Source organism: Piliocolobus tephrosceles, chromosome 8 (genome assembly GCF_002776525.5).
Source record: "Piliocolobus tephrosceles isolate RC106 chromosome 8, ASM277652v3, whole genome shotgun sequence".
Taxonomy (NCBI): Eukaryota; Metazoa; Chordata; class Mammalia; order Primates; family Cercopithecidae; genus Piliocolobus; species Piliocolobus tephrosceles.
The window spans coordinates 81,540,704-81,564,598 of record NC_045441.1 but is presented as its reverse complement, the minus strand read 5'-3'; the positions used below and the strand labels follow the sequence as shown (position 1 = coordinate 81,564,598).

The window sequence follows — 23,895 nt, the reverse complement described above, 5'->3', positions numbered from 1 at the left end:
CCCTTCCCCTTCACTTCCCCCCCTCCCCTCCCCTTCCTCTCTCCCCTCCCCTCACCTCCCCTTCCCCCCTTCCCTCCCCTCCCCTCCCCTTCCCTTCACCATAGGAATTCACCAACTGTTTATTCATGGGGATGGGATTTATCTTAAATGTTTTTTCTGTAGGGACCTTATTTAATTTTCCCGGTAATGTTGGCACTATTATTTCTGTTTTTACAGATGGGGAAATGGAAGTTTAGAGAAGTTAAGCAACTAGCACAGGGTCACAGGGCTAGTGAAGCTCCAGAAGTGGTGATGACCCAGACAGGGCCCTCACACCAGCTTAAGTAGCAGCTGGAGAGACCTGCTGGATTGTTGGCCTTTCAAAGGGAACATTGAAAGTTCCTTGTATTTGATGATGATTGGGTTATATTTACTAGAATTGTATAACTTTTAAGTTGCAAATTAATGCTAAAAGTGTATTAGGGTAGCCCTAGGCTGTGGGACTAATTGAGAAATGAAGTACAGTGGAAGTGCTGCAAGCAAATGGGTTTTCCTGCTTAGAGTAGGTACTTACTATTAATCCTGCAGCATTTGCTTTAAGGAGTTGGAGTCTTTCTTATCTAATTAAAAAGTACAGGTCAGATGTTGAGTGTTGTCAATAATTTAGCGCCTGCATCTTTTTGTCCCTGTTGTTTGTTTGGAAACTACAATTTGGAATCTTCTGTGCACATTTTAAAAAATAAATGACTGTGTGGTAATATTTTTGCTTAGTAAATGTATGCATTATCATCTTGAGCTTAGGAGTTTTCTGTACTTTTCTTGAAACTTTTGTTAGTAGAAAACCTGTCAATCTAGTGCAGTGATCTTTCCCTGAAGTCCTCAACATTCAATTGGGTATAAAAGTTGTGATCCCAGAGCACATGTTTTGGGGTTAATCCTATTCATATTTTTGGTTTTCTTCTTCATTCCCAAGATACATAAAAATTACGAACATTTGAGATTGCACATTAGTGCATTGGATTTTTATCTGGGGTGGTCCCTTCTCTAAGTGGGTAGTAGGAGTGTGGGAAGGTGAAGCAATACCTACTAACCTTATTCGTGATTTGGGAGCTTGATTATCCTTTCTCCAAACATCCTAAGTAAAGACTGCCCTGACTGTGTTTTTACTGAAAGCTCTTCCTGTCATTCTGGGTAGTTTATGCTGTTTATTTACTTTGTGTAAGGAAATTCCTTCTTTACTGTCCCATCTTATCTGAGATCAAAGTTTCTACCCAGGGACCCTACTTAAAAAGTATTGTCTGAGACTGCATGTGTTTTCTTTCTTTTTTTTAGCACTCTGAGATTTTGCTCCATCTGCACTCTCTGGTTTTCGTTCCTTCTATTTATGGCAATTGTGTAATGAATATTCATAGTTTCCATTATTAATGTAATAGCATGCCATTTGTCAGCTCTCTGGCTTTCTCGGATTATATATATGTATTTTAAAAATTCTTTTTATTTATTTTAAAATTTTTGTTGTCTTTGTCTTCCGTAATCTTTTTTCTTTCTAGAGTTTGTGATCATGTGTTTTTCCTCTAACCCAGACATGTGTGTAGGTCTAAAACTGCACAGTGCAGGATGTCAAATGGCTTAAAAGGATTTCTGCTGTGACTGAAAGAGTGGATCTGTGCCCTTCTGAGGGTGTAGGCTGACCACATGAATACCAATAATTAGACATCTTTTATTTTAAGAAATGGGCAGCTGTTTCCTTAGTTGAATTTGGAGATCTTTAGTTATTTTGCTTTCTTTAAAGGGCTTTTCTCTGTTTATATGCATCTCTTTGGCAGGGCTGATGGCAGACTGGGATACTGGCATGGCAATAGTGGAAAAGACGGAAGGGAAAAAAAAGCACAACTGAAAAAACCTGAAGTGTTCTGAATATTAGATTTTAAGGTATTAGGTTTTTTTTTTTTTTTTTAAGTTTTCTTTTTCAATTTATTAAAAAGTAGAATATGTAAGTACTATGAATATCAGTTTATTTTTCAGTGATTTTAAGGTAAAATTTTCACTGTCTCACACTTGATCAGAAAGTCTAGCAATTAACTTTCCCCTTGAGCATCCTGAGCCATCCCTCAGAGATTTGATTAGGATGGCAGTTATAGTGGTGATAATGCCTTCCTGGAGTTTTCAAGCCTTTTATTTAAATCAGTGCTTATTATCTCTCACTGTTGTTTTAAAACACAGCTCCTGAACCTGAAAGTCCAGTGAAGATTTCATCTGGAAGGTTGGGTTACTAGGTGTGTGGATTAGAGGCACAGACTGCTGTCTTTCTCTTTGTCATCATCAGAAGCCCTGAAACCCCTTCTCATGCTTGCTAAGATTAGGCAGGAGTGTCACTGCATATTTATAACATATATTTTATAGGGCTTCATAGTTTACAAAACAATTTCATATTTCAGTGAATTTTTGCAACAAAACAGCCCTGTGAAGGAGTGGACATATAGTTTCATCTGTTTTGTAGAGGTGGAAATTGTACTTAGGGAAGGTAAGTGCTGTTCCCCAGGCCACAGTCTTCTGTTCTCACAGTGGAGCTTTGTCTGGGACTCAGGTTTCATGCCCTCTCACCCTCCCCTTATTCTGCTTCTCCTGAAAAGGTCAGGATTTAAGGACATTGCGTTCAGCATCAGATTAGGGGAGGTATGTGACCTAGAAACTCTAGTGATATGGATTTCAAAAAGGTAGTTATTTATTCTACTTCATAAGATTAATGACAAATAATGAGCCACTTTCTAATTTGTCTATTCAGACAAACACATTTTGTTCTCTGTGTTCTTTCTGTGTTCTAGATTTATGGACCCGGATGCTTAATTTTACATAGCAGTGAAAAACGTAAATCCTATTTTGTATTCTTTAGGTGCCTCAAGAGCCAACAGCTCAAACTGTGGAGGCAGTATTGGCAGTTTGGCTAAGAGGAGAGAGAGAGAAGTGGCTAGCAACCATCCCCCTGAGAATAGGAGAAAATGAGATATATTTGACAGCATTACAAACTGGAGCAGAGGTTTGGTGATAACAGGAAGCTGCTTATGAGAAGGATTTAGCACTAGATATGGATTTGAAACTCTGCCCCACCACTTAGTAGCTTTGTTACCGTGAACAGACAGTTGCTTAATCTCCCTGAGCTTCAGCGTCCTCATCTGTGAGTGAAGGCTGTAAGGCAGTCTCATATATTATAAGGCGATAAGTCAGGATGCTGGAACGAGCTGCCCGGTGTCATAAACCTGTAGTCAGTCATAGCCAGGCTCCAGCACTCCTTGGCTGTGTGATACTTAACATCTCCATGCCTCAGCTTCCTCATCTCAAACAGGAGGATTCTAATAATACTTAGCTCATAGGATCGATAGGATCACAACAGTTTCCAAACATGTAAAACATTTAAAACAGTGAATGGCTCATAGTAAATTCTCTACTAAAAGTTAATTGTGTCTAGGCACAGTGGCTCATAATCTCAGTGCTTTGGGAGATCAAGGAAGGAGGATTGCTTGAGACAAGCCTGGGCAATACAACAAGACCCCAGTTCTAAAAAATAAAAAAAACCTGGCCAGGCGTGGTGACAAACGCCTGTTGTCCTAGCTCCTCAGGAGGCTAAGGCAGGAGGATGGGTTGAATCCACGAGTGCAAGGCTGAAGTGAACTGCAGTGGCTTCACTGCCCTCTAGCCTGGGCAACGTAGGGAGACTCTCTCTCTAAAAGAAGTTATTTTTAAGTGGAATAAGTTAGCGTAGTACTTGCCACATACATTAAGCTTTCAATAGATTAGTTTCTTCCTCCCCTATTTAGATGTTTTGAAGTTAAGCCTAATGAAAGCAATTCAAAAACCACTAAAATACAATTATTTTAATATTTGCATCACATTTAATTCGTGTAATTATTGATCTCTTACACCTTGGACATTCATTTTTTAAATGTAGTATTTTAAAATGTAATATTTTTGCACGATTAATCACTTAAAATATTGTTATATCATGTCTAGGAAATTCATTATGGGCCTTTCTAAGAGAGAAGGCTTTGTGATAAAAGCCAGCTGCCCAGACATTTCCACCCTCCTCACCCATCCCCCAGCAGGCTACAGAAGCAGCAGGCTGGCAGAGGTCCAGATTTCCTAAGTGATGGGATTGTTCCCGGGGCCAGGAATGAGAGGAATCTGCCTAGATTGGAGGTGGCTTTAGCTACTTTGCTTTGCTTCATACTCGTAGTCTTATTCCCAAAGTAAATCTGACCCAGCACCATTTTCCATTATTGGAGATGTTTTAACACTGTGTGTGGAGGTCTTGCTATTTAAACAGTGATTTCTGAATCTACTTTTTAATCCCATGGGAGCTTTTCTGCTTTTTCTTTGTACTATGGAAGAACTATGAGTTAATTTTAATTTGTAGTTACACCTCTGCAAACCAATACAGTCTTTCTGTGACTTCCACTGTTAGCGCCGTTCTTGATCTGAGGCAAGTATTGGGATTGTGGTTTTACTTTCCCATTTACTTAGAGGCGGGAAGGTTTAGTTATTTAAATGCCTTAGACCAGGAAATTATTGGCTTTTGTCAGTGGAATTTGTTTATCTTTTCCACCCCTGCATTCCTAGGCTGTGAGAGAACTGGTCATCACTGTGATTGCTCTTCAGTTTTTATCAGTTCCTCCCCCAGTGCTATTTTTATTAAATACTTGATGTTTCTCTCTTCTTTGGGTATAAATTTAGAGACCCTCAGGCAGACATTCTGAAAGGACTCTCTTACTCAGCTGCTGTTAAAATGAAAAGATCAATACTGCCAAGCACCTCTTTTTGTTTGGCTACCTCCAAAATTCATGTTTTCTGCAGTTACTCTCTAGGATTATCTGTAATTTCTGTAATTTATAGATTGTAATCTAAACTGAAGATAGCTGCGTGTATAATTCTACACTTGATCTTAGCCAAAAGGCCGAGAAGCGATGCGTGTATAATTCTAATGAGCTTCTGACCAGCACTATTCAGTAGATAACATAATGCAAACTTCGTGTCGTTAAAATTTTTCTTGTAGTTATTAAAAAAGTTAAAGAAGCCAGGTGTTGTGGCTCAGCTCTGTAATCCTAGGTCTTTCAGAGGCTAAGATGGGAGGATGACTTGAGGCCAGGAGTTGGAGACCAGCCTGGGCAATATAGTGAGACCTTGTCTCTACAAAAAAAAAAAAAAAAAAAAAAAGTAAAGGAACCAGATGACTTTACTTTTATTAAAAATAAAATATATAAAATTTTATATATAAAAAATATAATTTGGACATAAAAATTATTATTGAGATATTTTACTCTTTTTTTGTATTGCTTTAAAAATCTGCTTGTGTACTTTATTATATATCTCAATTTAGACTAGCCACATTTCAGGGGCTCATTAGCCACATGTGGCTAGTGGCTACTTTATTGGTCAGCACAGACTTTTTTTGACAGGGTTTCCTTTTTTGCCCAGGTTGGTGTGCAGTGGTGCAATCACGGCTCTCTGTAGCCTCACCCTCCCAAGCTCAAGTGATTTTCCCACCTCACCCTCCCAAGTAGCTGTGATTACAGGTGCATGCCACCACACCTGGCTAGCACCAGTTTTAATATTTTTTTAATATTTAAATTTTTAAAAAATTTAAAAAATATTAAAGTTTAATATTTAATATTTAAAAAGTTTTAAATATTTTTTTTTTGTAGAGACAGAGGTCTCACTGTGTCGCCCAGGCTGGACTCAAACTCCTGGGCTCAAGCAATCCTCCTGTTTTGGCCTCCCAAAGTGCTGGGATTACAGGCGTGAACCACTGTGCCTGGCTAGCACAGATCTTTACTGTAACTTCTTACTATAAAAGGCATTGTGTTGTACTGGCAATTATTTTCACATCAAAGTGGCCTAGAAAGGAGACATGAATCTGGCCTCGTGTCTTTGCTCATAGTTAACACATTTCTAGAGAGATTTCCTTTGTTAGAAGAACAAATTGTGGGATTAATGATCTCAAAACGTGAATTCAACTGTAGCACCTAAACAGCAGGCCGAATTATTGACCAGTACTGATAAAAATTGCTTTGTCTTATGGCAGGAGTAGCAGTCAGGACAAGACTCAGCATTTAGCAAAATCCATGGAGGCATTCTCCCACATAGGAGCCGTGCAACTCAGTTTTATGCTCCTAAAATCTACTGCAAAGCTGTCAATGCTTTTTGTTTGTGATTAGCACTTCATTTTTTTTCTTCTCAATAATTATTATTTTTTGAGACAGGATCTTGCTCTACTAGTCCAGAGTACAGTGGTGCAATCGTGGCTCACTAGAGCCTTGACTCCCAGGCTCAAGTGATCCTCCCACCTTGGCCTCCCAAGTAGTTGGGACCACAGGGGTGTGCCACTATGCCTGGCAATTTTTAATATTTTTGTAGACATGGGGTTCTGCTGTGTTGGCCAGGTTGGTCTTGAACTCCTGGACTCAAGTGATCTACCTGCCTTAGCCTCCCAAAGTGTTGGGATTACAAGTGTGAGCCGCCGTGCCTGACCAGAAAGATGATTTTTTAGGATTCTAGCTTGTTTGCTTTCCTTCCCACCTGAAGATACTTTTGTTATAGCAGCTTGTCTGCTTTCTCTCTCATTTTTCACCCTGATTTTTCCAGGTGTCCTCAATCACTTTCAAGTGTTAAAGGCCATTACTGATTCTTAAATGTATATGACTGTATTTCAGCCATTGAGGGTTCATATGATCTATTCTGCCACAGTCCTTCTCAAACTTTAATGTGGATGTGAATCACCTGGGCCAGGCATGGTGGCTCGTGCCTGTAATTCCAGTGACTGGGGAGGCTGATGTAGGAGGATCAGTAGAGGCCTGGAGTTTGAGACCAGCCTAGGCAACGTAGTGAGACACCCTGTCTCTAAAAAAGCACAACTTAGACAGGCATGGGATTGCATGCCTGTAGTCCCAATTACTCAGGAGACTCAAGATGGGAGAATCATTTGAGTCCAGATGTTTCAGGCTGCAGTGGGTTATGACCACCACCACTGCACTCCAGCCTTGGCGACAGAGTGAGACCCTGACTCTTAAGGAGAAAGAGGGAGAGAGAGAGAGATTGATTTGATGCAGTAGATCTGAGATGAGGCCTGAAAGTTTGCATTTTTCACAGACTCTCAGGTCATGTTGATGCCTCTGGTCCAGAGACCACATAGAGATCTAGTATATGATAGCAAGATGCTGCTGTCTTATCCCAGCCTGCAGCAAAGACATTTAAAAAAATGTAGTGAGGTTTTCCACCAAGCTAAAAGTACTTTTTTGTTTTATATATTTTTTAAAATTCAGAGATGATTTCATTACTGTCTTCTTGCTACTGCGGTGATTACAAATGCTAGTTATTAATATTTTAAAATGTCATTTCATGACAAAATTATACAGCGCCAACCCTACTTATGTCTCCAAGTTAATAAAAGAATTTTAGTAGTTCACAAACTCAAGTCTGATGCCACTCTACCATCTAAATCGCAGTTTATAGCTTTCCTTCATGACATTTATAGTATTTTATATTAATATAATTACTTGGACAGTTGTTTAATGTCACTTTCCCCACTGTGCTCTAAGCTCTCGCTCTGTATTTTTAATCACTTTGTCCCTCGTGTCTCAATAGCACTGGGTCTTGTTTCTGTCTGTCCCTATTCAATACTTTTAGGAAGGCTTTATTCAGTGGGTTTCAGTAGGAGTGGTACTGCCCCCTAATGGAGTGTTTTGGAAATTGATGGGAACTAACTGGTTGTCCCAAAGGATGAAGTGTACTACTGGTGTTTGGTGGGCAGGGGTTAAAGGGTGCTAGACATTCTGTAGTGTACAGAACAACTATCTAAGTGAGTGCTTATTTGATGCATTTTGCAAAATCTTTGAATGTCCCTGTTGGAGATTCAGTTAATGAAAAACCTGTTTGTAATTACCTGAACCAAAAACCTAACTCAGCTGGGTGCAGTGGCTCACACCAGTAATCTCAGGACTTTGGGAGGCCAAGGTGGGTGGATCACTTGAGGCCAGGAGTTGGAGACCTGCTTGGCTAACATGGTGAAACACCATTTCTATTAAAAATACAAAAATTAGCCACGCGTGGTGGCGTGCACCTGTAATCACATCTACTTGGGAGGATAAGGCACAAGAATCACTTAAGCCTGGGAGGTAGAGGTTGCAGTGAGCCAAGATAGCGCTATTGCACTCCAGCCTGGGCAACAGAATGAGACTGTCTCAAAAAAACCCCCCAAAAAACAAAAACAAAAAGCCACACACAAAAACAGAAAAAAACAAACAAAATCCCACTCCATTTAACATTTAAAGACAATTATATGTATGTATGTCCAGTTTTAATATACATACAGTCATGCATCACTAGTGATGGGGGCACATTCTGAGAAATGTGTCATGAGGCAGTTTTGTTGTGCAGACATCATAGAGTATATTTACACACACCTAGATGGTATAGCCTGTTGCACACCTAAGCTATATGGTATAGCCGATAGTTCCAGGGCTGCCTGTATAGTATGTTACTATAGGTAGTTGTAACACAATGGTAAATACTTGTGTATCTAAACATAGGAAAGGTACAGTAAAAATATGATACTATACTCTTATGGGACCAGAATTATATATGAAGTTTTTGTTGACTGAAATGTCATTATGGAACACATGACTGTATTCTGAAATTTTCAGAAATGCAGCTGCTGAGTACTTCAGAAGTTGTACTTTGACTTATTAGCAACATTACAAAGTAACATCTGCCATTCTGGCAAATCCCATCCGTAGTAGCAGTGATGTTTGTGGTATTTGAATTATTATATATACACCCGCACTAATACACATTTATAGGAAATATGATGGTTATGTATATATGTGTGTGTGTGCATACAAATTTAGCCCTTATACTAATTTATACAATAAAAATTGTTGAGAATATTCAGGTGAACGTTTCTTTTTTAAAATCCAAATTTACCTATTAAAAGTGGTTGCAGGCATCTTACTACATCATTAAATCATTTGGTGGTGTTATCTCTGAGTATTTACATCTTGGGGTGTGTGTGTGTGTGTGTGTGTCTGTGTATCTAAATCACACATATGAAAGACAATAAAAGTTAATCTCTTTTATTTTCTTTTTATATTACATTTTGGACTTTATATTGTTTTTCTTTCTCTGTGTACATACTATCCCTGTAGATTACAAACATTTGCTATCAAAAGGTGGTGCTACTCTGATAGGATTAAGAGCCTCCCCTTCTCATGGAAACAGCATGGAATCAAGGATTTCTGCCTTCTGGTCTTGGTTTATTTCTCTAAACTGCTCACATAACTTTTCTGAATTTGTTGGTTGATCTGCATTATCACTGATAAGGTAAGTCATGATGTGATAAGTCACAGCAGCTGTTTCTTGAATGACTAGACATGTGGAAAATGCCTTGCTTACATGGTGACTCTTTCCCATGGCTCTTCAGAAAGGTAAACTGTCCACCTGACACCCACTGTTCTGCTTCACTTGCATTTTTATTTAGGGAGAGCAGACCACCTTGGAGGAAGGGATTTGGCTAATGATAAGGTATGAAGTAGAGTGGGGAATTGTAGTAGTGGAGGGTATTATTAATAAGTGAATAAAAGCAGAGTATGTTTTACCTTTCTGGGAAGCAGTTAAGATCCTTAGACTAGGGGCGACTCTTGTAAGGATTTTTTTTAACAGTTCCATGTTTATCTGTTTCTGAGTGATTAACAATCGAACCCATGAAGACTTATAGACTGAGGACACTTTTGTGTCTTGTTCAGCAATTGGCTTGGAGTGGACCACAAAGCTCAAAGGCAAAAGAGTAGTGCACAGTGTACACAGTTGGTGCTAAGAAGGGCTCACGGGGACTGGGTTACCAGGTTTCACAGCAGAAAGTCCCTTCAAGCACATGATTTTAGTCTGCCTAGATCTGGCTAGAATGTTGCTCATTAATTGTAACTAGAAAGATACAGGCAATTCAAGGGTAAATGGCACTGGGAAAAGGTCACTGAAGGTGAATCCATTTAAGATGAAGATCAAGGGGCTAGTGCATGGCTGCCATGTTGCAACAGGACAGTAATGATGACACGGAAGATGTTTCACCCTTCAATGCAGAAGAGAAGACAACTGAATAGACCAAAAATGCTTCTCAGAATAGGGGATTAAAAACAATAGACCAAAAAAAAAAAAAAAAAATCAGACCCAATAGCATAATTTTTCTGTTTGCTTTTTTGAGTCCATGCAGTTATAATCCATCTTCTCTGTGAATTGTTCTGCAGCAGTTTTACTGCCTGGATGGTGACAGTTCTCTTGTTGCCATGTGATTTGGGGGAATGAAGACTGTCACAGGTAGGCTAATGGTGGGCCTGCATTGGTGGACTCATACTGATGAAGATGAGAAGAACCACTGAGTGTCCAGGAAGAGCCACTGGGAGCCCAGGAAGGTATCCCCTCAAGATAACAAAACTGTCTCAGAGGCTGAATCAAGAATCTTTTGGTTGGGATTTATTGCCTGTTCAGTGCTGTGGGTGGTAATTGCCTTTAGTGCCCTCTTCTTTTTTGGAGTAAAGTGATTGGCAGTGGTTATCATGGGTGTGGTGCTGCAAGATGCCAACCTATATGGTTACATCAGGTATAAAGTCGGCAGTAGAAGGAATTTAACCAGCATGGCTATCTTGTACCCTGGAAAGCAGTTTTTAAGACAAAACAGTAAAGATAATCTAACTTCCAGACTAGAGAGAATACTTTTACATCTTTTATTATATTGGGGAATGAAGACATTTTTGACTCTGAACCTTTTAGTGCCCAGTCCATGTTGTAATGAGGAGTGTTGGCTCTATTTTTCCACTTAAAAGCTTTACTTGTTTTAAAAAAGGAAAGTTAGTTTTTATATTAAGTTTTTATTTTCTTTCCAGCAGTTGGGGCTAGAAAGTATGTTGTCACTAGAAACGTTGTGAAAATTTATCTTACAGGCTGGGCACTGTGACTCACACCTGTAATCCCAGCACTTTGGGAAGCTGAGGTCGGCAGATCACCTAAGGTCAGGAGCTCGAGACCAGCCTGGCTAACATGACAAAACCCCATCTCCACTAAAAATACAAAAATTAGCTGGGTGTGGTGGCTCATGCCTGTATAGTCTCAGCTACTTGAGAGACTGAGTCAGGAGAATTGCTTGAATCTGGGAGGTGGAGGTTGTATTGAGCCGAGATTGTGCTATTGTACTCTAGCCTGGGCTACAAAGCAAGACTCTGTCTCAAAAAAAAAAAAAAAAAAAAAAGAAAAAAAAATTGTTTTACAGTGTACATAGGTATGCACATAGTCATATAATATCAATATGTTCCAAATTAATGAAAATGTGTTCATTTACATAAGTATGGAGACTTTTGCATTTGGATTCATAGAACATAAGAAGATGTAAGTCTATATCAAAACTCTGTATGTTTACATATTATTTATGTAGACTATTTTCAGAAGTAAATTTTGCTTCCATGGTAAAAGTGAACATTTTGGCTTATGCATAAGTTAGAAATAATTGTTAATTTTTAATATGTACCTCATGGTAAAATTTCTTAGATATATACAAACAATTAAAACCAAATTTGGGTCAGTGGTGTTAACTAGTTTCTAAAATTTTGTTTATTTTTATTTGTAACAATTCATTTACTTAAGGCCCAGTTAATACAAATGGAATCAGCATAGTTTATTTTTAAGGAATACACAGAGATTGCTACTGTTCCATTTATTTTACAGAAAGGATAGGCATATTTTACTTTGGAGCTTCCTACAGGCTGTTCAGTGGTCCTTGAGCTAATAAAATCTATCTGTTATCACTAAAAGAGCATTATTGTTATGTCATAATGACAGTAATCATTTAAATACTTGGCGTAATGAATGCGTAAAAGGCATTTTATTTTATAGATCTCTTTTTTCTTGCTATAACGGGTATATTATAAATCATGCATTTGTATTAATGGTATTTCTTAAAGCAGTAGATGTAACTGTAAACTAAATCAATCTACAAACTATTGTAGGCATCCGTAGATTCTGTTGTAGGTACTGTAAACTTTGTTGGAGACTTTAGTCAGCAGATTATGTTGTGAATATATTTGTACTTTGTTAAAATATTTTAAAAGATGTTTTGTTTAATTGAGTAAGTATCTTTTTTGGACTAGTAGCTGTGAAGGTATAAAACTTTGTATTTGTATAAAACTGCTGTTTATAGAGCAAAAGAAAGCGAAGGTCAAAAATTTATGGTTAATATGCATAGAAAGTTTGATTAGGATTGAATCTTTTAGAAAATAAATGGATAATCATCAAAAGAAAGTTTGTCCCAGTGTTTATTTGCAAGTATGTGCTAATTGTTAGGAAAAAACAAATGAATTTAGTAAGTTTTTTTGGGGAATAAGTTTTCTGACAGTTTATATGGTAAAACAACACACTATCCTTTGCATAAGCATAATCATAAAGAGGGTCCATTTTAATTTTTTCAATTTTTTAATTTGATATACATTTCTCTTTTAAAGCATCTATAAAATTGTAGTTTTCTTCTTCTTTGATTATTAATTATGAAGAGGATCCTGAGAGCCTCATTTTTTGTGGTCTTGTTATTTAAGCAGGTTTCCAGAATTATTTTCATCAGTCTCGTGGAATATTGTCTATTTTGCAAGATTTGTAGTTGATTTGTTTGCGTTTCAATGCCATTGGTGGTAAGGGCAGGCAGGGAGGACTGTTTAAGTGCTAAGCTGATTTTATAAGTGATTGGTTTCCTAGAGAGTATTTTTGAATTATGACAACTAAGTTTGGGGATAAATATTTAAATAACGAGTCCCCTTATAAATTCTTTGTGTATTTGTTGGTGCAGTTTGGCAATCAGAATCTTTTCAAGGGCTGAATTGTGTTTATTCTGCACAGTTTCTATCACAGGGTCTTATTCAAGATTAGTTTTTATTAAATGCTTGTTGGATGGAATTGATGACTATTATGAATTTATATTCTTCCGTGATTTCATATTTGCAAAGTTTCTCAGAGTCGCTCAGATTGCTATTGTAAAATTTAGTGTAACATCATTTTTTAATGTTATACTTTATAAGGTAACATTTTAATCTGAAATTTAGATCATTGCCGTTAATTATTTGTTTCAAAGAGAACACTTTGTTCTTTGAAATAGATACTAATTAAAAAAAAAAAAAAACACACACTGGCTAGCATCTGTGCAGAGATCTTTTCCTTTAATATTATGAGCAATTATAAATCAAGACCTAAGAGAGGCCTTGTAAATTATGAATATTCTGAAAACAATGAGGCATCTTCTTCTGCTTCTAACAAAGATAACACTAGAGTTAATGGAAGTGCCATATGCCTAGGGGAAGACGTCATCAAGACAAACATTTAGTTTGTCAAAGTGACATTTAGATGACTGTAAGCAATATTAATCCAGTCATGAGCTCTTGTCAAGCTTAAGTCTGATTTTAAAAGTAGCTATTTTAGGCTTATTTATATATCACTGTCTAGTGTAGCAAGTGATTGGAAACCATCAAACTTTTAGGGTAAAAAGTAGAAAAGAACATAAAATTAATCAGCATTTGGGTGTATTTTTATCAAGTGCTTAATACAACCCTACTTGGTTATTTGAGTTTGCCTTGACTGCTTTGACCCACCCTATTTCATTATGATTTATTAGAGAATGTAAGCTCCTTTCTCTACATAGGGTACCACTTCTATCCTGTATAGAAAGAGGTGTTAGCAAATGAGACTTTATGTAATATAACAAGAATTCATTATGCATAATGAAGGGAGCACAGCCATCTCTAAGATCCTGTATAGCAGGAGTCCCAACCTCTGGGCCACTGACTGTTACCATGGTCTGTTAGAAATTGGGCTGCACAGCTGAAGGTGAGCAGTGAGCAAACAAGCATTACTGCCTGAGCTCTGCCTCCTGTCAGACCAGTGGGGGCATTAGATTTTCATAGGATCACAAATACTACTGTGAACTGAGCACGCAGGAGATCTGGGTTACACGCTGTTTATGAGAATCTAATGCCTGGTGATCTGTCACTGTCACACATCCCCAGATGGGACTGTCTAGTTGCAGGAAACAAACTCAGGGCTCCCATTGATTCTACATTATGGTGAGTTGTATAATTATTTTATTACATATTGCGATGTAATAATAATAGAAATAAAGTGCACAATAAATGTATTGCAGTTGAATCATCCCAAAACCAATTCCGCCCCTCCAGCCCCCCATTTATGGAAAAATTGTCTTCTATGAAACCGATCCTTGGTGTCAAAAAGGTTGGGGACTGCTGCTCCATAGCAACTGTCTTCCACCTGGGGAACCTATACACTTAAGGAAACTTTCCAAGAGGTATGTACACCTCAAAAGTTAGAAGAGAGTTGATTTCCAGATCCTTACCTTGTGATGTATTCTTTCTGAAAATTGATATCCCTTGAAAACACACCCATGGTTTGGGTATCTCCTACCTTTTCTTCTGCCATGTCCTTTACTTTTATTTTTTATTTATCTATCTATCTATCTATTTATTTATTTATTTATTTATTTATTTATTTATTTATTTATGGCAGTCAAAAGCAGTGGGAGTGGAGAAGGAACAAAGAAATCTGTAATTGGTTGTAATCAATTAGTTGTAAACACCACTGCACTCAGACCAGCCTGCCATATCCTTTTCTGTTTTAGAAAAAACCACTCTCCTCCATCGGTAATCTTACCATGGTATATTGACCCACGGTTTTCAAAGTCCTGATCATCAAAGGACTAGTTTATAGTTTTGATGTCAGGCAAATCTTCAGACTCTTAACTATCTCCCACCCTGTTAAGCAATTCATTACCAATGAAATTTTTTCCTTGTATTTAATAACTATCACAATAAACATGTTTTTTGTTTAATATTAATAATGATAATTAATCTAGAAGAAAAATATTAAATTCCAGAGTTTTGTGGTCACAGGAAATCAAAGCCATTTAAAAATTTTAAAGTATGTATGAAATTTTATGTTGCAGAGAAGTATGATAGAGTATTTGTAAGTCAGTAAAAGACTTTAAGCGTTAATGTATTTATTTCATTAGGTTGAAATTCAGATGGAGAGGAGGAATGAAATATGATTTCAAGGAGGAAAGCATACAATGTAAATTTTTAAAGTCTTGTTAAAGTATGTTTTATATGGATTATGGTGGGAATAAAATATGATATTTAGGTTTCTCTGGATACATTTAAAAGAATAATATTAAGAAAGTGAAAAGACAAGCCTCTGTGGTTTGATCTCTTTGAGATCATCAGAGTGTTCTAAAATTGATTTTGTGGATGTTTGGCATAACTCTAAAAATACTAAAAACCATTGAAAGCCTCTGTGACTTGTCTTTTCACTTTCTTAATATTATTCTTTTAAATGTATCCAGAGAAATAAAAATTTTACAAATCACATACCTGATAAGGGACTAGTATCCAGAATATATAAAGAACTCTTATAACTCAATAATAAAAGACAACCCAATTAAAATTCTTGGCAAAGGATCTGAACAGATGTTTCTTCAAAGAGGATATACAAGTGGCCAATAAAAATATGAAAAGATGTTGAACTTTATTAGCCATAAGGGAAATTCAAATCAAAACCATGATGAGCTACCACTTCACAGGGAAATTAAAATCAAAACCATGGTGAGCAACCTAGGATGGCCTGAATAAAACAACAGCAGCAGCAACAACAACAACAACAACAGGTAATTGCAAATGTGGGTGAGGATGTGAATAATTGGAACTGTCATACCCTGGGACTGCAAAATGATTCACCTGCTTTGGAAAACAGTCTGTAGTTCCTCAAATAGTTAAACATAGAGTTATGACATGATCCAGTAATTCCACTCCTAGGTATATACCAGAGAGAAATGAAAACATGTGTCAATGCAGAAACTTTTACACGAAAGGACAGAGCAGCATTGTTCATAATAACCAAAATGTGGGAACAATCCCAATGTCTGTCATCTGATGAATGGATAAAGTGCAGCATATCTGTACAATGAAATGTTACTCATTAATAAAAAGAAATGAAGTACTGATAGATGCTGCAACGCGAGTGAACTTTGATAACATTGTGCTAAATGAAAGAAGCTAGTCCCAAAGGAGCACATATTGTATGATTCTGTTTATATGAAATGTCCAAAATAGGTAAATCTATAGAGACAGAAAGTAGATTAATGGCTGCTTAGGGCTGAGGTGGAAGTGGTGGTGGCGAGTAGATAATGGGGCAGGGTGGGGGATTGATAGCTATGGCTCTCTGAGATCATTAAAGTATTCTAAAATGGATTTTGTTGATGCTTGGTACATCAACAAAATCTGTAAATATACTAAAAACCATTTGTATTAGTTCATTTTCACACTGCTGATGAAGATATACCCTAGACTGGGCAATTTACAAAAGAAAAAGGTTTAATGGACTTACAGTTCCACATGGCTGGGGGAGCCTCACAATCATGGTAGAAGGTGAAAGGCACATCTCACATGGTGGCAGACGAGAGAGAGAGCTTGTGCAGGAGAACTCCCATTTTTAAAACCATCAGATCTCATGGGACTTACTATCACAAGAACAGCAAGGGAAACACCTGCCTCCCTGATTCAGTCATGTTCCACTGACTCCCTCCCACAACACGTGGGAATTATGGGAGCTACAAGATGAGATTTGAGTGGAGACACAGAGCCAAACCATATTACCATTGAACTGCACACTTTAAATGAGTGAATTGTATAGTATGTAAATTATACCTCAAGCTGTTTAAAGAGATAATGTAATAGTTTCATTTTTAAAAGTCTGTGTTTACAGTATGCCAGAAATGACATACTTTGCATTCTCAAATACATGTGTGATGAACTGTTGCACATATCACCTTAAACATTTTAAAAAATGCAGTCTTAAATTACCAGTTTTAATGGTTGCATAGTATTTCAGTAAGTTGGTGTGGGATACTTTGCTCATTTTCCTCCTATATAAATACTTTCTCATATTTTGATGTTTTAAATACAAATTTCTATACCTTCTGATTTTCTTCTTTTGCTGCTTTCTTTGGATAAAATTCTGACTGACACTCAGAAAAAATGAATAGATTGCTGAGTTTTTTTTTAAATTAAATTTTTGTTTATTGATTTTTTATAGAGACAGGGTTTTGTCATGTTGGCCAGGCTGATCTCAAACTCCTGGCCTCAAGTGATCTACCTGCCTTGGCCTCCGAAAGTGCTGGGATTACAGGCATGAGCCACTGTGCCTAGCATGAATTGGGATTGCTGAGATTTCTTACACAGGTATTGCCATGTTACTTTTCTGAAGGGTTGAAACAATTTTTATCATTTACATTTTTTTTTTTTTTTACTTTTTTGTTAAGTATATAATTTGTTCCATAGTAAACGTTTAAAACTGTATTTCTTTGAGTAAGTACATTATTATAAACCTCCATTTGTTTCCTATTACTGCCTTGAGAGTGATGAAAGTTATTTATTAAATACTCATACTGAATACCCACTCTGTATCCGAACTTGTGCTAGATACTAGAGACTGGAGATGCAAAGTGAGAAAGGCTTAGTTTTGCAGTCAGAAAAGTTCCACATCTCATGGGGGAAATAATTACAGTAGGTAACATGAAGTCTTCAAGTATAAAAAGGTGTTTGAGGAGGTACCTGGAGGATGTGGCCAGCATAGGAGGGCAGGTGATAGGTATGTACAGCTCAAAAGATGAGCAGGCCTTTGCCTGGAGGCAAGATGAGAACAAAGAGAGGGCATTCCTAGTGCAGTTACATACACAGCCTCCAAATACCATGATGTGGGCAAGCAGTTCCCACAGGTTCCCTTTGACTGAAGAGTTACCAGCTCTTTTGTGTTTCTAATTTATTCATTAGTACATTTGGTTATTTTCTTTGTTTTTGATAATATGCTCTGTTCTTTGCATTCCATACACATATTAATAGTAATGTTATATGTTACTTTTAAGACAAATATTTCCTTTTAGTCTGTCCTTTGACTTTTTATTTTATTTTTCATCATATTTTACATTCTGGTCACATGGAATTATGATGATTTGTTTTGATATACACCATGTGGAAATTTCTTGATTTATAGCATTATGGATATAGCTGGTCCAGTAGTAGCAAAACCTTGTTTCTTAAGGTGGTTTTCCTGCTAAGTATGAGAAGAGTTGTAAAATATATGTGGGGCCCTTATTTCTCATGCCCAAGCTCTTTCTGTGTCAAACCCCTTTATGATAATACAGCGTGACGTTTACTTGATGGCTGGGTTAGGAAGCCAGATGACAACTTCTCTTTATTTACCATCTTATCGGGGTAAAATGGCTTCATTCACTTGATCTGAAGAGCCAAGCCAGCAACCCTACTCTGGGCCCCCACAGGTCTGTGGCAGCAGTACATTGACAAACCTGTTCACATTCAACTGCCTCAAATTTTTATTGTTTTAGCAATATAGTAGATAGTAAGGAGTGAAAGGATATAAATCAGATGGAAAGGGAATTGGTATGGACTGAAATGTGTCTCCCTTCAAAATTCAAGTATTGAAGCCCCAACTTCCAGTGTGACTGTATTTGTGGATAAGGCCTTTATGGAAGTAGTTAAAATTAAATGAGATCATAAGAGTAGGGCCCTGATCTAATTAGGTTAATGTCCTTATGTTGAAGAGATAACAGAGAACTCTCTCTCCCCCTCCACCGTGTGAGTATACAGCAAGAAGGCAGACATCTGCAAGCTAGGAAAAGGGTCCTGACTAGGAACCAAACCCTGCTGGACCTTGATCTTGGACTTTCCAGTCCCCAAAACTAAGAAAATCAGTTTTGGTTGTTTAAGTCAACCAGTCCGTGATATTTTATTACTGCAGCCTGAGCAGATGAAAACAGACATAATGATAATAATCAAAACAATTATTTATTACCTAACATATATCCATTTTGGATTCCATTAAAGCCAAGTATGAGTTAAGTCATATCTTTATCTCCATTTTCTTGATGGGTAATCTAATCATTAAGTAACTTCCCTCAGGTCTCAGTGCTGGGAAGGTGAGTCTGTGGATCATAACAGCTCTGTGTAATTCATTTATATATTTTAGAGGAAAAGAGACTCAACGGCAACTACAAGTAGAGTGTTAAACTCCTGCACAAATACGTTCCCAAACGTATTTGTGCAGGAGTTTGTACTTAGTGGATATGCATTTAATATTCAAGACTCTGTGAAATCCTGCAGTGAAGAAACCTGTTTAACTTTACTTTCGTGTTTCTCAGAATACTTCCTGGGGACATCTCTGGTGATACCATGGGTAGCAATGTTTCACGGACGTCAGTTTGGGAAGTGCGGTCCAGAGTGGTCATTAGATTCCTGCACTGGCCACGATAGGCCTATTCAATTTAAAACATACTTAAATGTTGATAAGCATGCACGCTTATTACAATTCATTGAACTAAAAATGTAATGAGAGTATATGTTACTTCAAGAAATTAAGTTGAATATAGCTTTTCTTTTTGCATGAAGATTAGACAAAACCTTAAGGTAGGTGGTTATGAATTTTAGACATCTTACCGCTAAGAAAAGAAAATAGATGCCTCTATAAAAGTAAGCTTTATTATTATTATCATTTTAGTGAGCACCAAATGCGGCAGGCATTTCTGTAGGGCAGAAAGGATAAGAGTTCCAGTCTCATGGAATCTACATTGTACAGAGATGTGGAGATTAAGGGTTACATGTGTTCTTCTCAATATGTTTGTATGTGTATACATATTCTTACAAATTATTATAGTTGGAAGGTTTTCTGCACATTCTGGCCTTGACCAATTGGTATTTTCTTCATAAATACATCCTCAGTTTTTTTCAGGTATTAATATTTTGATTATAGAAACGGACTTTGGGCCTATGCTTGGCTTACAATGTTTCAGTCCACAAATGAATCTTATTTTTAATTGTTAAATGAATGATTTCTGTTTAACCTTAAAATGATTTAAAACCTCTAAAGAGACTGGTTAGTTTTATCCTTTTTTTTTTCTGTAACTCAAAAGCAGTTTTAAAAATCTACACATATGCCAGGTTTGAATTGAAAACATTTGAGCATCTGAGTGCAGGTGTTGGTGAAGTTGTTTGACATTTTTTTCTTTAATCTAATGATAACATCACTTAAATAATTTATAAGAAAAACCCTGGGTATTTTCCTTCTTTTTTTTTCAGAGATGGGATCTCACTCTGTCACCAGTGTTTTAAAAGTAGGTCCTACTACATACTTGATAACACTTAAAATGAATGTTTTTAGACAGTTATAATTTATTTATAGTTAGATGAACCAAACAGCTTTTAACTTCTGTTGCTAAAGCAAGCCCACTTCAAGATACAAAAGATCTTCCATCTTGAGCATATTGGCCAAAAGAGAAAAAGAGAAGAATGTTGAAACTGTGTTGTCCTTCACTTCATTTTCCCTTCTGTGTCACACACAGTGAGAATAATTAACAGCCACTTAGTAGATTTCTTTTAAGCAGATCACTGATCTGGGAAGTGCTCACTGAGTCTCAGAAAGGGTTTGGTCAGTGGAGAAGAAAATCACAACTGACATTTATGGGTGGAGTCCGCGGGCAGGAGCAGCCAGCTTTTTGACAGCAGTTGTGAGCTCTGGGTAACTCCCACCAGTTAGTGAAATTAATGCCAACTTCTTTTTATTTCTTTAACCTCGCCACTGTTTGCCTGAACAGTCAAAGAAAGCCAGTAGTTCCATCATATTTCTTGATTCACAAAGCTTAAGGGCAGGCAGGAGGATGTTCATCTTATGGAAGCCTCTGGTTGTTGAGTTAGTGGTTTGCATTAAGATGGCAAGAGAAAGCTCTTGTTCCTTAATTAGTGAGAGGCATACTGACGGTGTGAAGGACTTTTTTTTTTTTTTTTTTTTTCTGCTGGAGGTCATTTTTAACAGTTGAGCATACATGTGAGTATTCTAAGCCCAAAACCAGACCCTGGTTCCTTTGATGGACTGCTTACAAATTAGTTGAAAAGTAGCTATAACTTAAGCCTTTATTTTTTTCTCTTGTTCTTTTTCCCCATTAAGCTTTCCCCCTTACTTAAAAAATTAAAATATAATATATACATATCATACAAAAGAGCATACAATAAAAAGTTTTCCTCCTGCTCCCAAGTCTCTGGTTACCCTTTTTAGAGGTAACTATGAACAGCATTTTAAAAATTGCTTCTAGATATTTTCTTTGCTTGTAGTTCTCTTCCCCACCTTGGGCTCCACACTAGTTGAGCGTATTTTGTTTTTCTTCTGAACAGTATATGTTGAAGAGTGTTTTATATCAGCACGTATATAGATCCCACTCATTCTGTTTATAGGTTGCGTGCTGTTCATCGTATGGATGTACTATATTTACCTGTTTCTAAAAATTGGTGAACATTTAGGTTGTTTATTGAGTTTTGTTCTTACAGAGATGAATGGATAGTTTTGTTAACAACTAAATGTTGAGTCACATATGGTAATACACATTTAAAATTCTAATACTATATATATTGCCAAAATTGCCTGGTGAACGGGCTCGTACCCTCATCTGAAATGTCTGTTTTTCCACCTTTACCCTTGTTAAGCATTTTCTGAAGCTTGCAATCTGGAACATGAAAATTTGCTTTACTAGTTATTTTCAATTTGCATTACTTTAATTATTAGTGAAACTGAGCACATTTTGTTTTTATGTTTACGACCCATTTAAATTCTTTTTTTCTTGTGAGCTATAGGCTGCTTTCAACACTTAGTTATACCTGATGAGAATTACCGTACAGGTATGGGAGGACATCCAGAGACTTGTATTGTAGAACCTTCTTAATGTATTAGGAACCTTGAAGACGGTCTAGTCCCACCTTCCAATTGGTATAAAAAATATTTTCATAACCTCTGTGACTGGTTCATTGATTATCTGCTTAAATGCTTTCGATATTAGAACAATCTTAGGGGGCCTGGCTTTGCTTGGCTATGCTTGATTTACAATGTTTCAGTCTATAAATGAATCTAATTTCTAATTATTAAAAGAATGATTTCACTTTAAGTACGTTAAAATGATTTAAAATCTCTAAAGAAACTGGTTAGTTTTATCTTTTTTTTTTTTTTGCCTGTAACTCAAAAGCAGTTTTGAGTGAAGGTGTTGGTAAAGTTGTTTGGCGAGTTAAAACTTCATGGGCAACTAATTCCTCTTTTGGCTTTAGTTGACAGAAATTTCAAGATATGTTAAAAGAGTATTTGAATAGATAGAGAAGGTGGGAGCAGCTGAACTCTTTAAATCGCTACATTAAGTCAGGCGCAGTAGCTCATGCCTGTAATCCCAATTACTTGGGAGGCTGAGGCTGGATGATCACATGAGCCCAGGAGTTCGAGGCTGCAGTGAGCTATGTTTGCACCACTGCACTCCAGCCAGGACAACAGAGTGAGATCCTGTATCTTAAAAAATAGATAATAAGTACATACATGACATTTATGAAGCTAGAAGATTGTTTCAGGCCCAATCAAGGGATCAGGAGCAATGCATGTTTAGTGAATCTTGTTCTTTTGACTAAGAATGAGAGAATTTATAATGAAGGAGGGTGCTTTGAGGGTATGTTAGTTATCTATTGCTGCATAATAACTCCTAAACTTCATGCTTTAGTGCCTAAACAACAGTAAACATCTGTTCTCTCACAGAGTTTCTGTGGGTTAGCAATTTGGGAGCAACCTTGCTGGGTGGATTAAGCTCTGGGTGTCTTGGAGGTTGCAGTCACGATGGTGGTTGGAGCTGCATTCATTTGAAGACTTGACTGGGCCACAAGAGTCTGCTTGCACAGTGCCTCACTCACATGACTGTTGGGAGAAGGTTAAGGAATGAGGTTCCTTGCCTCATGGACCTCTCTGTAGGGCTGCCTGAGTGTCTTCACATTCTGGTGGCTGGCATTTTCTAGAGTGAGTAATCCAAGCAAAAGCAAAATGGAAATCCTCATGTCTTTTATGACCTCAGAAGTCACACATTGTCATTTCTGCAACATTGTTTTGCAGGTGCATATCCACACAGGTCAGTCCTATTGGTATGGGAGGGGACTACACAGGAGAGTGAATACTAGGAGGCAAGGATCAGTGGACCCTTTCTTAGAGAATGACAACCTTCTGGCCCCTAGAGATTCAGATCTCACCCACCTGTGAAACAAAACATACTCGCTTCTCTCAGGGCCCCTAAACCTCATCCCAGACTGAGGCCAACTCTGTGGAGGAGAATTTGAGGATCTTTAAACAGATTTGGGGAAGCTCGGAATCTATTGAGAATTCTTTGTTGGAAGAAATGGTTGGATTTGGGCAGTGTTCTGAATTATAAAAGCATTTCTTTATGCTCTATCCTATGAAACTTCTGGCCCAAATAAATAGGAAATAGATTTATAATCCTGACAGAGGAATGGTGTTCTAGTGAAATATTCCAACTTATTTTTATTCAGGAAAGCTTCATAGCATTCGCTAGTTCTCAAATATGAGAGGTAGGTTCTTGGAACACCCATACTGGAGAGTTCTCAGTTGAGGGACTTGAAACCTAATAGGGAAAATATGGATAGCAAACTGTGCTGGCTATTTCGTTGTGGTTTCAACTTCAGTCTCTCCATTTTATACTTTGTTTTGTGAGGCTGGGATTGGAACTCTATAATTATGTTTCCCAGATTTGCTGGATTTCCAGTTTGTTCCTGGCAGTAGGAGACACTGGTGGAAAACTGAAATGCAGGAGGGAGAAAGGACTTTGCTGTTTTCAGCTCCTGTCACTGTTTCTCCTAGGGCCAGCAACGGCTCTAGCCTATAGTTTCTTCCCTCCCTTCCTTCCTTCCTTCCTTCCTTCCTTCCTTCCTTCCTTCCTTCCTTCCTTCCTTCCTT

At 37.4% G+C, this 23,895-nt stretch overlaps 1 protein-coding gene and 1 pseudogene across 2 annotated transcripts in view; both read left to right on the top strand.

Annotated features, from left to right (window-relative positions):
- Positions 1–23,895, top strand: part of CDK14 (cyclin dependent kinase 14) — a 606,291-nt gene that overhangs the window by 26,550 nt on the left and 555,846 nt on the right. The window lies entirely within an intron of this gene.
- Positions 9,647–11,057, top strand: LOC111552388 (annotated as a pseudogene).